Here is an 18617-nt window from a genome sequence, read left to right as displayed (position 1 = left end):
TGCACAGTTATGATTTTTCCTTAGGAGAAGAAAAGAACCTAAAATTAATTCAAAATTAAGAGACTGCAAAAATTATATTATGACACTATGAACAGAAATTGGGAGAACAAAATAGAATAAGTTGGATAAGAAATAATAAATCTAGAACTTGCATGTTTGCATTTGAGGTATTTTGGAGGAAATGACTGAAACACAGCTGCAAATGTAGGCTGAAGTGTGGAAGGAATATCACACTCCGAGGTGACTGTCTGTCATCTATACTGAGGCAATGGCTTAGGCAACAAAAATTAATATTAGCATGATGGTTATGATGGTAATATTGGCTGTCAACTTGACAGGATCTAAGAACACTTAGAGACAAGCTTCCAGGCACACCTGTGAAAAACGATCAAGGTTAGGTTAAATAACGTGGGAGGACTCATCCTGAAGCCATGAAGGAGCATTCCATGGGCTAGAGTCTTGCAGGAAATAAGAAGGAGGAAGTACACTGAGTACAAGTAGTCTCTGCTTCGTCCCGGGATAGAATGTGACCAGAGTCTTCACACTAACCACCACACCTGCCCCTGACATACTTTACCCTCAGACTGAGCCAAAATAAACCGTTTCTTCTTTCCTTAAGTTGCCTTGTCAAGAAATTTTGTCTCTCTCTCTCTCTCTCTCACACACACACACACACACACATACAATTAAGTAATACAATTAGCAACAATAAAATTATTAAGGACTAAAGGTCGCTGAGTGTTGAATGTTCTTTTCCAAGTATCTCAAGAATCATTTCATTTAAATCTTCCAAAATCCCTCAAAGGTATCCTGTTTCCATCCCCACTTTAAAGAGAATAGTAACTCAGGCTAATAGTGATTAACTAACATGTTCAAGGTAACAGTTGGGATTTGAACCCAAGCTTTCTGACTCTAAAACCTACCCTAACCTCCCTTTGCTACCTTGAATTAAAACAGTAAAACAATAAGAGAAAAACTCCTTGTAGGACAAAATAGGAAAGAAACACAGTAAAGAAAAGGGAAATAAATCTTTTAAAATAAATAAATAAAAGCTTTCAACAGTCCAAGAAGACTTAAGGATTCAGGATAAATATATTTTTTAAAAAATAAAAAATAAATTAACTAACTTGTGTAAATCACAAATACACATTTTAAAATTATTGGAAGATTAAAAAACAGTCATGTGGTAGATATCAAGCCTACCCCACTTGGTGAATCCTATGCCATGCCCTAACTAGACTATGATGAAAATGTTCCAGAGATGAAGGAGTTATTTTATCTATGAGCCTGAGACAGGTCTCTAAAACCTACTATAGCAGAGCCAACGTATTTATTTCTTTTGAGATATCACTTCCATGACACCCAAATCTGCAGTTGTTCTGATGCTCACAGTTTGATGAGGATCTACTTGGAACCCTGTTGTGAGAATGGACTCCATAAACCCAAATATCTGAATGCTTAGTCGCTATGGTTTGGAACTACTTGAGAAGGATTAGGAGATATAGCCTTGTTGGAGTAGGTGTGGCCCTGTTGGAGGAGCTGTGTCACTGGTAGTTGGCTTTCAAAAGCCCACACCGGACCCAGTTTCCCTCTCTCTGCCTGCTGCTGCCTGTAATTCTCTCAGCACCAGGCCTTTCTCCTTCCTACCATGGTGATTATAGACTAACCAAGCCACCAATTAAATGCTTTCTTTTATTATTTCAGAGTTTCTGTGGTCATGGTGCCTCTTCACAGCAATAGAACAGTAATTAAGACAGAAGTTGGCACCGGGCAGAGCGGCAAACTGCTGCGACAGGCTGAATATACCATTTACTGGAAGAATATGGAAGACATTGGGACTCTGGGCTAGAAAAGCAGCTGAAGGCTTTAAGCAGCGCTTAGTGGGATATCCTGCTAGTAGCATGGAAGTCAGTGGTGCTGAGGGCAATATGGACTGTGGGGACCCAGGAGAATATTATTGACTGGCCTAGAAACAATGCTTATGATATTTTGGGGTAAAAAAAAAATGTGGGTGCTTTTTGTCCTGGTCCTAAAAGTCTGGGGCTGGATTGAAAAGTTTGGGATTAATGGCTTTCACAGAGGAGATTTTGAGGCAACTTAGTATTGACTGTGTCAAGTGGTTATTGGTGATTATTCTTATGCAAATCTACAATGAAAAGGACCATATGGAGTAAAGAAAAGTACAGAGCTCTAGTTTAAGGAGAAAAAGAACACTTCAAAATGTATTGGAGCCAAATCTTATGCTCAAAGTGATTAAAAAGTTTAATGTAAAGCTTGATGCTAAATAGAATAAAGGGAGTGGTACCATCAAGGCACAATCCACCCAAATAATCCTTCAAAATGTGTATGAATAAGGACTGAGGAATTTTCTAGGTCTAAAACAACAGAAATATTATGCAAATGTAATTCAAGGAGGGGCCCAGGTTTCAGAGCCAACCAGCAACAGAACTCACAGACTCTGCCATGTGGTTCTGGATTTAGAGTCAAGAAGGACATAGGAACAGGCGTGTGGAATCTTCCTCCATTGTTAAGAAAAGTCACTGAAGCCATGCATGGAGGCCCAGAGAGGACACAGTATGAAGGTGAAACCTGGATTACCAAAGAAAACTTCTGGCAGGAGGTAGAATCAACCCAAGAGAGAAAAGTGTGTTGCAGGCAGTAAAGCTGGAATAGAGAGCCATTTAATAAACTCTTTTAACAGACATGGAACTGTATGATTTGGGGTTTGCCCTGCTGGTTTCCAGTCTTACTTGGCTCAGTGTTTCCTCACTACACTCCTTTTCCTCCCTTCTTTGATTCTGAATACCCATTACAACTAAAATTGAGATTGTAGAGAGGTTGTCAAGAATTAACACTAAATTTTTGTTTATTTGTTTGTGTGTAAAGGTATAAGCCTGTACATCTTTGCATGCCTGGTGCCTGAGAAGGCCAGAAAACACATCACACACCCTAGGACTTGAGTTACTCATGATTTAGAGACATTTTGTAGGTGCTAATAAGTGAACATGGGTCCTCTAGAAGAGAAGCCAGCGTTCTTAACCACTGAGCAATCTCTCTGGCTCCCTTCTTTTTCAAACACTGAAATACAGTTGTAAGACAAAGTAACAGAGCCTTTGATAAAAATTCACTTCTAATGAGTCATTTTCTTTTTTAAAAAAAGAAAAAAAAATGCATAACTATATACTTTGAAACCAGCTCTCCATTACTGCCTACACACCAGGACCAGCAACTCCTAACTAGCCACTATTAAAAAGATAAGCTCTGCCTTTTAGGCCAACAAATTCTGAATGAATGAAACCTCTGTTGTGAAGTACATGCAAGCTTTGTATGTCAGAGGTAGAAGAGCTCAAAAAGTGGGTAATATGCTAGGAGAGTTGCTAAAACCACAGCTGGGATAACAAACAATATGAGGAGTCAGACCAGTGAGGATGAAATAGTTTAAAACTTAGTCTCCCAGGGGCTGGAGAGATGGCTCAGTAGTTGAGAGCACTGGCTGCTCTTCCAAAAGGACCCAAGTTCAATTCCCAGCACCCACATGGCAGCTCACAACTGTCTATAACTCCAGTTCCAGGTAGCCTGACACCCTCACACCAATGCACATAAAATAAAATAAAATAAAATACTGAATAAATAAAAAAAAAAAAACTTAAGTCTCCCATACCTCTTCCTTTTATAATCAGGTTCTCCATGGTTCCAAAGGTAATAGTAAGTAGTGGTAGTACGGTGGCATGGTGATGCTTAGAAACAGGATAAGCTACTGAGGGATGAACAGATGCCTCAAGCTTCATCAAAGGTAGAAGGGAAGGCTTCCTGTAGCTTCTACCATTCCTCAGCACAGATTCTGTTGTTGTTGTTGTTGCACAAATTGTTGTAATAAAAGATGGAGCAGTTTCAGAGCTCCTGGATATCTTTTAAGCCAAACAAACCTAACTTTGGCATTTACCAAGAAAATACTACCTAGCCAGCCCAACCCTCCATTACTGGCCAACAGACTTAAAAAAACACAGTGGTATCTGAAGATAGGCATTCTGCAATGGCAGGTTACATGTGTTGTCTGGTCACGCCATGCACTCCTCTCCCAGTTCCCAATGAAATTCCCAGGGCATTTGATAGGTCACCAGATAAAACTCCCTAGAAACAATGTGAAGCCCAAGCTCCTGGTGCTGTTACTGAATTACTAATATAGTCAGTCTCAGATCCAACAAAAACTCTGTGCTTTTAACATCCACCCTCTCATAGCTGTGAGTTTTTCATCTTTGAAATACCAAAAGATTCAGAAAAGAACTTGCCCTCTCCATGATTAAACTTAGAATTGAAAGTGCCTTCCTAAACCCTGAAATTAGTTTGACAAAACTATATACCAGGTCCCCACAAAGAGCCAAACATTGCTTTTGTATACAGGCCTGTTATTGGTTTTTAAACCTAGTAAATAAATCTCTTGGCAGAATGAGGTGAGAACAAAGTTCCTTTTCAATATGATAATGTCAAAATGGCAGATGTTGGCATGGCCCAGACTTGGAAGTGGCCAGTGGCCTGGTTAGAGACCAGATGCTGCTCCCAGAGTGAGCCTGGTGGCAACGCACACGTACCACCCAACTGTTCATCTCTTCTGCTTCTGTTTCTCATCAGTCCTTTTCTACCCTTTCATCTTATCCCTAATGCTCCTTGCTTTGAAATGCATGTCAGGCGTAACATAGTACGGGAATCTAACAGCAGTGTTTCCGCGGACACACGGTCACAGAGACCTGAAAGAGCATTTCTTTGGGCATTTCTGAATCACACTTCAATAAAGGTGAGAAAAAGTTTTTTTTTTTTTTTCTAAAGGTTTTCAGAGGTTTCATTATTCTGAAGTGATGGAATTTCAATTTCCTTTTGATACCAAACAGACAAGCTTCCAACAGGTCAGGCTTACAAGGCCATCCCTATACCTTCAATGTCTAATTTCGGACCAAAGAGAAAGATCACACACCTTGAAAATGCAGAAAGTTTGGATGCCAACGTAAATTATACTTTACAAGATAAAGTACATTTACAAGATAAATGTTGATTATACACCTTCCAGGTAAAAGTGATTATTTGAGGAAACACTTATAAAAAATTCAAATTCTTCTATACAAAAGGCAGAGTGGTATCTATGTACTGAAAAGCACTGCAGTATCAGAAGCTAAGAGCAAGTCCAGCGAGCCACCTCCAAGTATCCATTCTTCTGCAGTGTGGTCAACAGCAATATAAAATCAAGTGCATGTTCTCAGTCACAACAAGGTACTGAATACATTGCTGGAAGGGAAGAAAAAACCGCAGTGGGGAATGGTCTGAGCAACACTAGGCAGCTACAAACAGCCTTCTGCAAAGAGAATAGGGGATAAGCAATCATGCTTGTAACAAGGTTGGGTACTCTGAAAGTCTGGGGTGATTTTCACATTATACTTCAAGTCTGCGGCAATGTGCCTTGGGAAAATAATATCTTCTCTTGATCTGTCCAGCCAAAGTACTCCACACCACTGCTTCTTGTTCACATGCTTTTCTTCATATATGGCGTCCCCTGGAGCCATAGTCGTTAGGATTAAATAAGCAATTTAAAAACCAATCAATCATAAATCAGAATAAATCCAAGGAAGCTAAATTCAGCACACCAGTGTTTTGTCTAAATTCCCTTTGCAGTGCTCTGAATTCCAACTGTTTTATGTTCTCCATCTGAAAGGGCACAGGGAGGGGAGGATTACCTCAGCCTGGCCAGTCAGGAATAATTGTGCTTTCCCCGAGGCTGGATGATAATTGACTCATTATTCACAGTCATAGCTATCAACCTGCCAAGGCACAAATGCACAAGCCTGGCCCGGAAAAAAAAAAATATATGTCAAAAGCCCTAGATGAGGAACACAGTAGCAATAAGATGAAATGTTTGAAATGTCCAGTGTTAAGCACTTAGAGAGAGGAAAATGTGGAGACAATGTAAAGTTGCTAAAATTTTATTATTTATGTTCAAGAAGGGAATCTGTGATTAGTAACATCCTGAAGCTTAGAAAGTCCAAAAGTGATATTCTTGGCATCAACTATGTGCAAGACGAGAAAGACAACTAAGGGCTTGTCCCTGCCCTTACAGAGTATCCAAGCTTGGAGGTTATGCCATGTGTGCAGCACCCAAAGAGAAGGCATCTGTGACAAATCACACAGAACAGCCTTAAAGTCAGAACGTGACCAAATGGTAATTGGTTTTGGACTCATGAAAAGCTTCACTAGAAAGGAGTCATGTGAGGTAGGCTTTGAAAGAAGTTGACAAGTTCAGCAGGCTAGAACTTCAAAGAGCTTATTTATTCCATCAGGGTTAGGTGAGTGGTAAGCTTCCAGGGCCAGAGGGCCAGGGCCTGAGGCAGAACAGTGACTCTTCCAGGAAGATTGGCACACATATTCTGTGACATGTGAACACAGACTATTTGGAGAACTTGAATAAAACTATGCACTTGACCAAGGAAGTTGGTCACAGGTATAGCTGTGCTCTACAGAGACACAGAGGAGAGCAGACAGGTTAGAGCATGGAGGCATGGAGTCACCTGACAGGTGAGGTACACACTGTGAGGAGTAAAAGAAGACACAGCTACAGAGGAGGCAGAAAGAGCAGGGAGATTTAAGAAAGAAAGAAAAGCCTGTAAAATGAGTTCTTTTTGCGTTTCCAGAACAGAGAAGACATTATCTCTGACTGGTTATGCTTCCTCCCTCTAGACATCACAGAATATGCCCCTTATCTTCCCACTGCCGTCTGCACCAGTCCTTTACATTCAAACTGGCATGTCCTAGGTAAGTTTCTCTTAGTTTCTCTGATGGAGGATGTAGATAATACAGCATGCTTGTAACCTGTCAGCTGAACTAGAATTTGGTGCAGAGGCCACACATAGACACATGACAAGCTGAGCTGAGGTAATCTTTTCCACTGATTCAGTAAGGGCCACAGAATGGTATGGCCCACCATATAAGCAGAGACAGCAGTATTTGAACATTGTTTCCTGCAGCTTTAGTCTCCATCAGGGTGAAAGTGGCTGGTGACAATGTCTACCCAAGACAGACTCCACAGCATCTGAGAAGTTCACTTTACCCAGCGTAACTTATGTACCATCAAATCTACTCTCACTTCAGCACAGTAGCCAATGATTTCTAGTAAATATGTAGTCATTTAACAATCACTGACATTGAACTTTTAGTTTCCATCACCCCAAAAAGGTGTCAATCTGCAGACTCCACCCCATTCTCAACCCCAACAGCAGACAGCAGCTAATCTAATTTCTGTTGCTACTGGTTCATCTTTACTAGACATTCCATTGTAGTAAAGTCATGTACTCATGGTTTCTTTTATTTAGTTTAACAATGAGATGCAGTCATATCATGCTATATACTAGTATCTCTCTCCTTTTATTGTCAAATAATCATCCCACTGTGTCTATTTCTCCCTTCTTCTGATGACGGACACTGGGAATGTCTCCACATCTTGTACTCCCTTGATTACAATACAGCACTCTCACCATAGACCAGCCTCACTAATCCACTTCCACATAGTGTGAAACACAATGAAATCAAACCAACAGGTGCTACAGTCCTGGCTGCTTTCCACATCAGATAAGATTAGAGATGCATGTGTTCCCTGAGGCTACGACTCTCCAGTCACTTCATACGATCACCACAGCTGTAGAATTGGGACACTCTATCACATGGCCATATTTTCTTTGACTTTATAGAAAATTCTCAGAAATTTAATTAATAATTTGTTGATTATATATGTCTTTCGACTCATATGTAAGCCTAAGCAGAGCAAGGAGCTCACTTTCAGGAACTCACTTTTGGTTCCTGGAAAGTGAACTCCTCTCTCCACTTCAAAGAATACGAAACAAGACTAGAAAGTTGACTGATAATCAACTCTGCAACCAGCAGGTTGTGAGCTGGCTGCCCACCACGTGTTTAACTTACTTTGCTGGGCTGCAGGGTTGGATGGGAAGTTAGAAAGTTATAAGACACAGCCTCTACAGGAGCATAGCATTTTACATATCTCTCAGCTAGCATATCATCTAAAAATTTTTCCAAAAAAAAAAAAAGATTAAATATGTGAGTAAAGATTTCACTAAAAAGCCAATAATAGCTCTTCTTTTCCCTTGAAATTTTCACTTGATTGATGCTATAAATTTTGCTTATTTTTGAGATAGCATTTCCATGTATAAAATGTGTCCAAAGGCCACAAATAAGAAGGCTACAAAGAGTTAGACAGAGAGAAAGAGAAAGAGGGAGGAGGGGAGGAGAGAGAAAAGGATGGGAGGGGAGAGAAGAGAGGAGGGGAGGAGAGAAAAGAGGGGGAAAGAAAGTAAGGGATGGGAGAAAGGAAATGATGGGAAAGGAGAGGAAGGAAAGGGAAGAGGAGGAGAGAGGAGGGAAGAAGAAGGGAAAGGAGGGGAGGGGAGGGGAGGGGAGGCAAGGAGAGGGAAGGGAAAGAAGGGGAGGGGAGGGAAAGGAGGAGAGAAGAGGAAACAAGAGGCAAGGAGAGGAGAGAGGAGGTGAAGGGAGGCCAGGGCAGGGCAGGGGAGGCTAAATCTTGATGAGGTCCTACAAGGCCATCTATCTATGATGATCTGCCCCTACTTACATGCCTTCAGACCTTAACCTCCACTCTTCTCACTTTTGTATAAGGCACTCTGGCCTTTTCAAGATGCCTAGGGCAGGCCAATAGCTGCTTTACCAGGCCTCTGCACTGGCTCCCCTCCCACTGGACCTTAAACACTTCAAGACTAAACCCTGCCTCCCTTCCAATCTCTTTCTAATTTTATTTTCCATGGCTGCCAACCCTCATTAATAAAGAACTCCAACCTGCACCCTACTCAGCCACTACTCCTTCTCTGTTCCCACCACCAAAAGTTACCATCTTCTAACAGATGAGATAATATTGATTATTGACTGTCTATTTCCCCTTTCTAGAATACACATTCTCTGAAGGCAATAACTTTTATTATTTCTGTTCACATACATGAGCAGCACTTTTAACACATTTAACAAAATGACGATGGTAAAACAAATTACAGTATACTTATTCAACTGAACACTGCATAGCCATACAATACTGTTAAGTAATAATACTCATTACCACAGGAAGATATTCATTATTTTAAAGGCAAGATAACATTATTTTAAAAGCAAGTTTCAAGAGATTATGCTTATCTCAATTCTATAAAATTATTACAATAAATTTGCCAAATATATAAAGGATGGAAAACTGTAGGTTCAGCCTTTAAACTATAATTTAGGCATTATAAGTATAAACAAATATACATATATGTATAGTATATTATATAATATTTAATACTAATATAAATGCAATAGAAATTACTGTACATATTTAACTGATTATAAACATCAGAATGTATGGGTCTCTGATTCTTATGTCTTCTCTTGGTCTCTTTTCCATCTGTCTGTTTTATCCAAATCTGATGTTTTAGTTTTTGTTTTATCTTGTTATATTTTACTTTATTGTATTTTATTTTATTTTATTATTATCCTTTAAAAGCCTGTTTATTTTCTAATTATATACAGAAAGGAAGTGGATCCAGATGAGAGGGAAGTTGGGAAGGAACTGAGAAGAAGAGAAGGAGGGGAAACTGTATTCAGGATATATGACGTGAGGGAAAAAAATATCTATTTTCAGTAAAAGTGGGGAAAAGTGAAGCTCAGAGGCATTGAGCAACTTTAGCAGGACTACTCACCCAGATAGGAACAAAGCTTGTATTCAAACATCTTGATTATCTGCAACTCACCTGTTCTTAAATAATGACTGGATACATAAGTACATATTAAAAAATATAGAAAATCCAGAAAGTATGCATGATCTCATGGCTCCTCTCTAAGACGTAGGATTTTTAAATTAAGTAGTTCAGTGTAGTTTTGCCTGCATAAAAAAGCCACCTATGATAGCAACTACCTAAACAAGATGGAAGTTTATTTCCTGACCCCATACTACACAAATGTTTATAATCCAGGGTTAATACGGAAGCTGTGCTACACAAATTATCCTAGACCCAGACTCCTTTCTTCTTCCTACTCAGCTACCACTAAAGCACCACCCTCTCCACATGGCCCAGCATGACACACTACTATATCTTTGTGCAAAGGACAAGGAAAAGATGAAGGAGAAGGTGAAGACATACTTAGCACTTCCTGTTACTAGTTAATGCACAACTGGCACTTGCCTTTAATCCTAGCATTCTGAAGTCAGACATAGGTATATCTGTGAACACGAGGCCAACTTTGTCTCCATAGTGAGTTCCAGGCCAGCCAGGGCTACACAGTGAGAACCTGTCTTAATAAACAATTGAATAAAGAAAAAAGTGTTACATAGTGAGAACCTGTATAAATAGATAAACAGATAGATAGAGAAATGAATAGTGAGTTCCAGGCCAGCTAGGCAGCTAGGGCTACATAATGAGAACCTGGATAGATAGATAGATAGATAGATAGATAGATAGATAGATAGATAGATAGATAGATAGATAGATAGATAGATAAAAATGTTAAGGTGTAAGGAAGCCAAAACTAAGCAGCCCTAACAGGAACTCACACAACCCGGGATGGTGCAGGGGCTTTGCTCTATGAAGTGCTCCTTTAATTAGGTTTGGAAGACTGCTGTGCCATCCTGAGGACAGGGCTCCCAATTCCATGTCTAAGAGAACTGCTCTAGTACCTTCAATTCCCAACTAGGAGGGAAGGGAAAAAAGAACCTGTACTAAGGATATAGTTCAGGAGTATTTAGCTGAAAGGGAGAATGAGAAATGTAATCTATATCGTAATGATAATAGTGTAGCTAAAAGTTCTGCTATGGAGTATATCTTCTGTGTGTGTGTGTGTGTGTATGAGAGAGAGAAAGGAATATGTACCTCATAGTACTTTCTAATTTTTCTGCCATAACAAAAATGTTTAAAACAAATATGTGTTTATATGCATATTTTTATATATCAAAATTACATATATTTATACATATTGATGTAGGATAGATTCCATTCAGTTTTAACTCTGATGTTTCTCTTTTACTCAAGAGTTGTTCAAGAGTAGTTTATGACTGGAGTAAGCTATTACTAAACTACTCTTGAGTCATAAGCTACTCTTGAGTAACTCATTTAAATGGTCTAGAACTCGAAGAAGGACACACATGACAGAACAGCAGAAAGCCCACCAGACTCAGCGGACTTGGGAGACACTTCCAGGAAATTCAAGCAACAAGATGCTGCACAGTCTGAGTTTCCCATTGTCTTGCTAGCAGCAAAATGCCCACAAAGAATGCCGTTCTCCTGGACGTACCAGACTGTGGCAAGAACATTTCCCTGAGGCAGAGTGGTCTGGGCCATGGGCATAGGCACTTGAAACTTGAGACACAATGTGTGTGGCCAAAGACCACTTGAAAAGTCTGCAGGCCATTCCGTCTTAAGTCTCTTTACCAGAAATCATCAGAGTAAACCATTACTATAATTCAATACATACTTCCTGTCAAACTGCCTTTAAAATAATATAAAATGGTAACATTAAACAAAAAGACATATATAAAGCAAGACAAATCATTGTTTCCCTTTTTTGCAGTATATCAAATTTTTCTATAAATTTAGTCTTAGAGAAATGTAATTTGTACCAAAATGTGTATATATTTTTTAAAATTTCATGTATGTCCCTTTACCCACTCTTTTACACACACACATACATAAATGTACAACACATATATGTATGCACACATGTATACACACATACATAAGCACACACATATATATATACACACGTATATATAAATTTATATATATATATATATATATACATATATACACATAAACATATACAAACCTCCACCTCATTTAAGGCATATTTTTAAAGCTATTCTCAGAGTCAAGGTTCCTAGATTTCACAATGAAACTAGTCAATCAGAATTTAAGGAGAGTCCTGAAATGTGCACTTTCATGAGTACCTCCCATGTGATTTTTGTGGAAACATAAGGTAGGATTCCCGTTCGCGAGGCAGCTTATGGTTATGTGAACATACCGTATTTAGTCCATCCACCAGAGGCCAGCACAGGATCATTCCCTGGCTTTTATAGCTGTACACTGTACCATACACCGCATACAACAGCTACTGCACACAGTTGGTTTTAACTACCTCAGGAAGTAGAATAGACATTGACGGATAGAACACATCCAAGGTTTTAACATTTAGCTTTGATAGTGTTCTCTGAACCCCAAATCAGTTCCCCTGACCACAGAGCCTTTAAAATTCAAGGACCTTCATGAATATTTCATCTGATTCTCACCCCAAGTGTATGAGCCACACTAAGCAGGCAGAATTGTTCCTGTTTTGTAAGTTTAAAAAGTAAATGCAGGGGGTGTGGTCTTAGAGAATGACATGCCTGGACTAGTTCCTCGGTCTTCTGATGCAAAGATGGAATAGTGTCCTTCCATTACTACAACACAAAGAAACACAAGAGCAGCCCTGTCTGTTCTTCAAGAAACATCCTCGCACCCTGAAAACAGGCCTGTCTACCAACTTGCATGGAAGTACATTTTGTCCAACTCATTCAAGTTAGAAGACATTTCAGAATTGGCTTTCCCCTTTTCTTTACAAATAAGTGCTCATAGAATATCTTCTGCATACATTTGTAACATGGTATGTGACACAAGCGATCTCCAGCTTTTAAATTACATGAGTATTGCAAATCCTCTCATTTTTACAGAGTAGTCATATATCGATATATATAGAGAGAGAGATTGAAGAAAGAAAGGTCTGCACTGTTCTAATCATTCTTATTTTGTTCTTATTGCCTTTTTTTCTTTTGGGAAGGGGGTAGTTCAAGACAAGGTCTCACTATGTATCTCGGGCTGCCCTGGAACTCACTGTGTAGAACAGGCTGGCCTCAAACTCAGAGACCCACCTGCCTCTGCCTCCAATAGTACTGGAATTAAAGGTGTGAGATACTACACCCAGCTTGCTTTTTTTTCTTAACTCATAAAGCAGTCACTCAATCAAAATCTGAGGTGCCAGAATCAAAAGCAATATCCTGGATATGACTTTATCAGCACTATGCATAATTTAATATGGCCTCACCAATGAGCACTAACTATATAGCCTATAAGTGACAAACATAAATCACTGTCTTCATAGATCTAAAGCATTTGAGATTCATACCATCTTTCATAAGCAGATAGCAATAAATAGTAATGTGACAACTGATGAGTTCTTCTAGTGCACAGACTTATCTCTGAAGTCCTGATTCTAGGAATTTAGAGTCTAATAGCACGGCTATTAAAAGAATGCTTCATGTACCATACAGTCATGTAGAACAGCTCATCATTATGAAATGATGCCAACATTACCAAGAACTGGACCGGCACTATAACTAGAGACTAAACCCAGTGACTGCTTGCATCCTTTTTATCAGTGGCTCATAAGACTACAAAACCTAATGCAGAAAGTCAGACTAAGTCCAGAAAAGCATATGAAAACATGATGATGATTCCTCCCTACACCAAGGGAGCAATGAGCTGCAAAAGAGCAAGCTGGTTGCCATCACTTAAATCTGTCTCACTGGAACAAATCAAACTAGAAAAAAAAGACACAAAAATCACATACTAAACAGCTGTGGTTTTCATATAAGGAAGACATAAGGATGGTTAAAGCAAAGTTTCCTGTCTGTATCCCTTTGGGCTTAGCCAACCATTTCAAAGAAAATATTATTGTTTCATGGCTGAAAGAACACTGCCAAAACCATTTTGATCTGAATACATGCTTATTCAACTGAATCGATATAGTCTTATGACTGTCTCAGCTCCACGTGGAACAATTTACCTTTTCCCTTAAGGTAACAATACACTTGGCAACACTGAGTAAAAATAACACTCAACTTCAAGGAAAATAAATAACAAACAATCGTGCACCTATGTAATATTGTTTAAATCAGGTAAAGGTTGAATTAATTTATCTCACTATTAGTAATTTTCTATATTTTGTATAAGTGTTTATCTGCTTATTCAATTCTTTAATTTATACATGCACATAAAATATGCTATATATAAGATTAAAAATAAATAGAATTGAAGAACAGATTCTTTTAATTATAGCCAAACCAAAGTTCTTTTTTAAAATCTTCTTTCTCTAAGAAGCATACCACGAAACAGCATTATTGTAACAAAATAGTATGCATAAAGAACACTGCCAAAAATACATTTAATGATCATAATTCAAAGTGCTGTACAAAGTTAAATATTTCCTTTCTGTACTCAATTACATCTAAATTGCAGAAGACACACAAAAAAATCTAATGATTATCCATAGACCAAATATTCCCATTTGAAGTGAATATGAATTGCAAAGACCTCTGCTAAAGATTTATGCTAATATACATAAAACAAAATGGCTCCGTCAGCTTGAAATCTGTCATAATTTGAGAAAGGAAATTTCCTTCTGCAACTGAACCAGCAGTTTCTGTGTTTCATAATTTGTCAATTTGTTCCCTAAGTGTAGTGATTTAGTGACGATGAAAGAAACTGAAAAACAAATGAAAACTGCTTAATTACAGTTTGCAGATGTTCCCCCCAAAGAGAAAAACAAGCTAATGCTGTGAATACTGTAGGATTCTTCCATGGTGCTTCGTGTAAGTTAGCTCCCTGTCCTTGGGACTGTTTTTTCTTCTTTGATGTTTGATGTGACATTTCATGCTATGATGAAGGGGTCACACATAGATGGCTCACTTATGACCACTAGAAAACGTAAAGTTTATCTGTCCTTTCCTTCAAAGATACTAAAAGGCACACCAAGAAAAGCCTTACAGGGCTGGAGAGAAGGCTCAGTGGTTAAGAGCACTCAATGTTCTTGCAGAAGACCTGGGTCCAATTCCCAGCACTCACATGGCTGCTTACAGCTGGCCATAAATAACTTCAGCTCCAGGGTACCCGATGCCTTCTCTGATGTGCACATGACACACAGACATGCATGCAAACTAACATTCATACACATCATCTTTAAAAAAAAAAAAATCTTAAAGAAAACCCATAACATAACACTGCTACCATATTCCCTCCCTTTAAAATGCCATACTAATGAGGTTCTCTCCTTAATTGTCTGGTTGGTCTAATTGGGAAGTCCTCATGTGATGTCTTATCAACTTTCCTGTGAGACTAAGTCAGTTTCTTGCTATTTGATGATTGTGCTCTTTGCTGCTAAACTCACATTTGCAAAAGAGCTTCCCGGGTGGCCTGACTTTTTTTTTTTTTTTTAACAACTTCTTCTTAATATGGCTAACAGAAAAAAAGAAAGAAAGAAAGAAAAAAACAAAAAGGAAACAGAAAGACACTCCAAATGGGCTGTGCACTAGAAAACACCACTCAATATTCAGTAGGGAATTAAATGACTGGTAACAGCAGCACAGACGATGGTCTGCCACAGCCACCTGGAAGCTTGAAGCCGGTCAGTCCGTTTCCAACTTCCTCCAGCAGGCAATCTGCCAGCTGCAAGAGTATCAAAACAATGTTAAGCCTTCGGGTTTCTGTCTAATACTCGACAGAAAATAACTGTGAAAGGCTACACAGCCAGGATTATTTTTCTTGTTGTGTTTTCTTTCATGAAAGAAAGCTGTTTTTCTGCTCTACTGAAATTCCTCTCCTGCTTGGAAATGGGTAAGAGGACCAGCTGCTTGCTATATTTTTCTCTGTGGTATTTTTCTACAGCAGATTTTTAAAATTCACTCTTCAGACTGGGAAAAGCCTCTCTTTGTACCCAACCCCACCCATGAAAGTTTAAAGATTCATTTCTAGCGTTCAAATTCAAAATAGCTTTGGGGACCAAAATATGTCAGCTTTAGAAATGTGTTGTTTTATGTGCTGTCTCCAGTTTCATTTTTAATTACATTTTTCAGAAGTTGTCAAGTATGAGTAGTGATATTCTTTTGGCTGAACTGACAGTCAAAATTTATCAGTCCAGAAGTGTAAACCAAATCCCAGCACAAGATTCTAAGCTCCTGACACAAGAGACACTCAATACGGAAGCAAATAATAAGACTACTCAGATGAGAGGCCCGTGGCTTTGAACAAGTAAGTTGGCCTCTGATGGCCAAGCATTTCCTAGGCAAAGTACTCCTCACTTGCCCTTGACTCTTTCATCTCCCGACCCTGCCAGTCACCAGCTCCTCAATGCTGTCTGTCACACCTCAAGTGTCCTGTCCTTTCCCACACCCAAGCTAACATCTCTGCTCAGCCTCCCTGCCTCTGGGGACTTCCTTCCTTGCCTTCCTTTCAGAATCACCAGCAGTGTCTCTTAGCACTTTTTATGAATCTCTTGATTCCTTGTATGCAGTACTATTGCTCCCAGTTACTGTGGACGTCAATGCAAGCCTGGGGTACCATGACCCAGGGGTGGCTATCATCAGGGTCAGGTCTGAGGCCCCACCTACGTGGCACTCAGTTGTCTCTTGTTTTCTCTTTACTCACTAAGCATACACTCATTCCACGTTTTACAAGGCATCGTTTCTGGTGCGAGAGTGAAGAAGGCCAATAGAGAGCAAAACCCACCAGAAGCCAGCTCCTATGGGGCTTATCCTCAAAAAAAGACAAAATCCGTATGTCCTGATATCTGTTCCGATGGCTCATATCCACATCAGTGCCTCCTTGACCTTGAGTAAAACTGCCCAGCTCTGTCAGAAAGGCAGAAAACATCTCCTCCAGAGTGTGAGCTTTGAAGTCATTCCAAATAGGCAGACAGTACAATTCTATTACCAACTTGTCACATGACTTGTAGCGAGCTGGCCTGCACAGCTACAAGAAAATAACTACAAGCTTGATAGTTTAAACAGCAGAAATGCTTGAAGTCTTGGAGGGCAGATGTTCTTTTGGTTTCTTACGAAGTCTATGTCCTCAACTGTCTGAAGGCCACCTCTTTGTTGTGTCATTTCAATGTCCACATCTCTTCTCTCCCCCTATCCCTCAAAACATAGTAACTGAAGACCTGTTACAGAGTCTGGTCCATAGAGCCAGTTATTTGACACCTAAGGCCTTAACAATTTGTTCATCTGTAAAATGGTAATAATTAAATTTAAAGTAATATTTAAAAACTTCATTAGGCTAATACAAGATTAACTAAGATGATCATACAACATGCAGCTTGTACACTAGTAACCACTAAATGTCAGCAGCTGTCAGCAATATAAGCCTGGTTTTCTCACAGACTCACACTGTTGGGTGTCTCTGTGGGAGAAATGTGATGGTCAACCATCTGGAATTTGAATCGTTAACCTGACACCAAATGGAATTCTAATGTACAATGACTTTCTGGTCCCTGCGCCATAAAAAGTCATGATAAAGGCTGTATCTTCATATTATTATGAGAATAAAATTCTTGAGACAAATGATAGGTAAACATATCAATAAGTGAATCTAAAACAGAGAGCTCTGGGCTGTCTCTTCCACCTCTACAATTTAAACAGAAATAAATCTGACCACTTCTATGGTAGCTTAAAGAGCACGTGCAGCCCCGTGACTACAATGACAGCCCCTGTGACATAATCTAGACCAGGGGTCCTCATGGTCAGTGGGACTCAGCACTGCCTCAAAATCCCCTGCAGGATCCTAGAAAGAGAAAAAGCCCTCAACTCCTCACTTTAGCGACTCACTTCATAAGCCCAGAATAAACCTCGAAGTCTATATTTTCAAAAAGGGTTGTCATAACCCTTTCAAACGGTTTAACGGCAGATAGTTCTGAGAGCCAGCCAAGTCTAAAAACTGTTGTTCAGTAGAAATAGAATGTGGCATGTGAGTTTAAATTTTCAAATAGTCATGCTTGAAAAAAGATAAAAAATAAGAAGTAAAGTTGACATTTGTATTTTATTTAAACCCATTTCAATATAGCATCTTAATATTGCTGCCATATCAAATATAGGCTATATTAAAAAATCACTGATATATCCTATTTTTATATTGAGTCTTCAAAATCCAATATCTATTTTACAGTTGTATCATACTGCAAAGCAGAAGCCAAATTTTCATTAGAAATATTTTATTTTACTTTGAGTTCCAAAAAAATTGCCTTAAAAATTCACATAACCAAACACATTTAAACTATATCCTAATAAATTAACTAAGAATGATTTATCACACTATATTTAAATGAACTAAAAGTTAAAAAATATTGAAACCCAGATTCTCAGGCGCACCAGCCACAGTTCCAGTACTCAACGGTCACCTCTGGCCAGTAGGCACTGTGCAGGACAGGGCAAGCCTGGGAGAGCATGAACCAGACTACCACAGAGCCCTGAAGTGTGTGATGAGGCAGGGAGTCGGCATAGCGCCTCAAGTAAACACATGGGAGTGAGCAGTACAGATTGAGTCTTCTGGGATGTATGAGGTGCTGGACTCTAGGCAAAGTGGGAACCTATTTACTTTTGAAACTCTAAGGCCAGAACACCACCATTTGTCCTGAACACTCAAACACAGAATGTTCTAACTAGTGTGGAATTTCCTTCGAATAACACGTATGAAAAGAGAAAGGGAGGTGCAACTGACAGGAATGATTTTTCCTGAAGATATGCTACAACCAATTTTTTTTAAAAAGAAATACAGCAAATGAAATGA

The 18617-nt window shown here is 39.2% G+C and overlaps 1 protein-coding gene across 5 annotated transcripts in view; it reads right to left on the bottom strand.

The window, feature by feature from the left end:
• Nucleotides 1-18617, bottom strand: part of Iftap (intraflagellar transport associated protein) — a 73923-nt gene that overhangs the window by 32673 nt on the left and 22633 nt on the right. The gene's annotated exons all lie outside the window — the stretch shown is intronic.

This window comes from Meriones unguiculatus, chromosome 18 (assembly GCF_030254825.1).
Source record: "Meriones unguiculatus strain TT.TT164.6M chromosome 18, Bangor_MerUng_6.1, whole genome shotgun sequence".
NCBI lineage: Eukaryota > Metazoa > Chordata > Mammalia > Rodentia > Muridae > Meriones > Meriones unguiculatus.
The sequence above is the reverse complement of the archived record's forward strand: the minus strand, read 5'-3'. Positions and strand labels throughout refer to the sequence as shown.